Raw genomic sequence first — 3,734 nt, forward strand, 5'->3', positions numbered from 1 at the left:
CGCGCCCCGCGCGGCGGCCGGAGTCGAACTCCACGTCAGCAGGCGACCCCTCCGCGCAGGCGCAATGGGCGCGGCTATCGTTGCTAGGGGAGAAGGACGCCTTTACCAGGCCGCTTCCGGTTTGCTACTCCACGCCTTCCTACTCCCAGCAGCGTGGTTTGTTCTTGGTTGGCCCTAAAGGATATCTCAGTCAGTGTCCGAGGCACTTGAGTTACAGAGTGTTGTGGTCCGACTTAACCAGGGTGTGCAGAGCACCTGACTGCCCCCAGTGCACTTCGCATACGATCTTTTCTAGATCATGCTTTCTCCTGCTGCAATAGGTAGTCTACCTCCTAGCCGTTACTTTCTCAGCCACAAGAAGGTGTGTGAGTAGGGTTTTAAGCCGGGCCTTCAGCCAAAAAAAAAAAAAAAATTTTTTTTTTTCAGCCCTGGATGGCCTCCTCTCCCTAACCACATGCTGCCTTTCCAAAAGGAAGAGAAACTTAGAATGCCCAAGCGCTGTCAGTCTGGAAGAGAACCTTAAAGTTCACGGCCATCTAGTTCAGAATTTTTCAGCCTTAGTACTACTAGCATTTTGGATCCTAGAATTCTTTGCCCGTAGAGGGAATGTAAGATGTTTAGCAGTATCCCTGGCCTCTACCCACTAGATGCCAGTAGCACCACCGCACCAATCAAAAAGATCACCAGATATTGCCAACTCCACTAGGAGTAGAGTTGCCAGATAAAATACAGGACGCCCAGTTAAATTTGAATTCCAGATAAACAATAAATAATTTTTTAGTATAACTATATACTTGCATGGGACTATGTATTATCATAAGGAGCCCTGGTGGCACAGTGGTTAGGTGCTCAGTGCTAAGCTGCTAATCAAAATGTCAGTGGTTGAAGCGCACCAGCCACTCAGCAAGAGAAAAGACCTGGTGAAAAGACAACTATTGTATGACACCACTACTGTAAAGACTCATGAAAAGGTTTACACACAAAAAGAAACAATCTTTAATGGTTAAGAGGGAAGGGAGGGGTGGGGATGGAAAAACACTATAAATAGACAATAGACAAGTGGTAACTTCAGTGAAGGGTAAGACAGTACACAATATTGGGGAAGCCAGTACAACTTCTACAAGGCAAGGTCATGGAAGCTACATATAAACATCCAAACTCCCTGAGGGACCACATTGTTGGGCTGAAGACTGTGGGGACCATGGTCTCTGGCAACATCCAAGCTCAACTGGCATAACATAGTTTATAAAGAAAATGTTCTACATCTTACTTTGGTAAGTAGCATCTGGGGTTGTAAAAGCCTATGAGTGGCCATTTAGGATACTCCACTGGTCTCACCCCTTTGAGAGCAAGAGAGAATGAAGAAAACTAAAGATACAAGGGAAATATTAGTCCAAAGGACTAATGGACCACATCTACCATGGCCTCCACCAGATTGAGTTCACTACAACTAGATGGTGCCCAGCTACCACCACTGACTACTCTGACAGAGATCACAATAGAGGGTCCCAGACAGAGCTGGAAAAAAATGTAGAAGAAAATTATAACTCACGAAAAAAGACCATACTTACTGGCCTGAAGAGACTGGAGAAACCTTGAGAGTATGGCCCCTGCACACCCTTTTAGCTCAGTAATGAAGTCACTCCCAAGGTTCACCCTTCAGCCAAAGATTAGATAGACCCAAAAAACAAAATGAGACTAAAGGGGCACACCAGCCCTGGGGCAAGGACTAGAAGGCAGGAGGGGACAGGAAAGCTGGTAATAGGGAACCCAAGGTTGAGAAGGGAGAGTGTTGACATGTTGTATGGTTGTTAACCAGTGTCATAAAACAATATGTGTACTAACTGTTTAATGAGAAACTAGTTTGTTCTGTAAAACTTCATCTAAAGTACAAAAAAAAAAATTTTAAGTCAAATCACCAAGAAAGAAAATGTTTTTTTAAAAAATCTTTGTTAAATTGAATTCTTGACAAGAAATTATCTTTGGATCAGTCATTGATAATAATTTTTAATCACTTCTATAAATCATAAAAGATTTAATAAAATGAAATTAAAAAAAAAATTACAGCCTAGGAAATCCTATGTGGCAGTTTTACTCCGTCCTGTAGGGTTGCTATGAGTCGGCATCAACTGCACCGCACACAACAACATAGTATCAACATGGAGAAGTTTGCTTCAAAAAATAATAGTATATATTATTCTCTCAGTAAACATGCAGAGTTTCTACTATGAGCCAGGCACTGTTGTAGGCACAAAAAGACACATTGGTGAGCAAGGTAGACAAGGACTTTGATCTCAGGGAGCGTATATTATGGTGAGTGATGAAGACAATAAAAAAGCAAATAAATAAACTTTCAGATACAATAAATGCTTTTAAGAAAAAGAAACAATGTAATGATACATATTAAAAAGTTTATATGTAATTTTGCCTACGTACATATATATATATATATATATATATGAGAGAGAGATACAGAATTAATGGAAACCCATTAATGTTTTGTTCGCTTTTCCCTTGGCCCTAGAAGTAGTAGCTGTGCTCTCTGCATTTACTACTTCTTTTACTGTGTACCCCATAGAGTTCTCTTTTACACTTTTTAGTACTTAACTATGGCCAGCACCATAAAGGAGCAACCCTAACAGGGTTACAGCTCTAAAGGAAAGTAAGTCAGACTACAGGCGACCACAAAAGGGCCAGGCCAGGCCAGGGTCAGGTGTTAGGCTAATCGTGTAAGGATACGTTCTAGATAGAATTACCCTACCCAGAGGGATGAAGGTGGCAGGATGTATTTGAAAAGTGTTGGCCAAGGCAGGTCTCACTTCATCTCCCTCACTATAAGAAACCCATATACCAGAATACAGAATAAAACAGGAAAATCTAATATTAGGATAAACTGAAAAACTTGCATGAAGTGGAAATGTTCCTAAAACAATATGAAATGCCAAAATGAGTTCCTGTATAGATTGATAAATATTAAACTGAAGAGTAGTCAGAGACTGCCCTTCTAAGAGAAACAAGTTGTTCCAAAGTTATAGACTTTAAAAGGTGCCCACTGATTTTATGAGGTTAGCATAACATTGATTCCAAAACCTGGTAAAGGAATCACAAGAAAATAATACCAGCTAATTGTATCCAACAGTGTTTTTAAAAAAAACTCCTACATCCTGACCCAGTAAGGTTTACTCCAGGAATGCAAAGATGGATTAATATCAGAAAATTTATCAATATATTAATAATTAATAGAATAAATGGAAAATCACAAGATTATCTCAAGTGATACAGGAAAAAATGTATAAAGTTTAACACCTACATATGATTTTTAAAATTATAAAATAGGAATAGTAGAAAATTTTCCTACTTTAGTACAGTTTATATATATGTATATTTTTTAAAAACCTACAGCAAAGTTAGACTTAATAAACTTACCTTAAGATCAGGAAAAAGATAAAGATGCTATTTTAGTATTATTGCTATTGTTTGATATGATACTGGAGGTTCTTGACTTCATTAGGAGGAAAAGAAAAAAAAAAAAAAAAAGATGCCAAAGGATTGTAGAGGAAAAGCTGAAACTGCCAATATTTGCAATGAACATCTGGAAAAACCAACAGAATCAACAATCACGCTATTAGAATAAGAGTTTAGCAACACTGATAGATGCAAATACAATCTATAAAAATCAATGGCATTTATCTCTATTAGCAACAGCCAACTAGAAGATGTAATCCATTTTACTC

Source organism: Loxodonta africana, chromosome 9 (genome assembly GCF_030014295.1).
Source record: "Loxodonta africana isolate mLoxAfr1 chromosome 9, mLoxAfr1.hap2, whole genome shotgun sequence".
Taxonomy (NCBI): domain Eukaryota; kingdom Metazoa; phylum Chordata; class Mammalia; order Proboscidea; family Elephantidae; genus Loxodonta; species Loxodonta africana.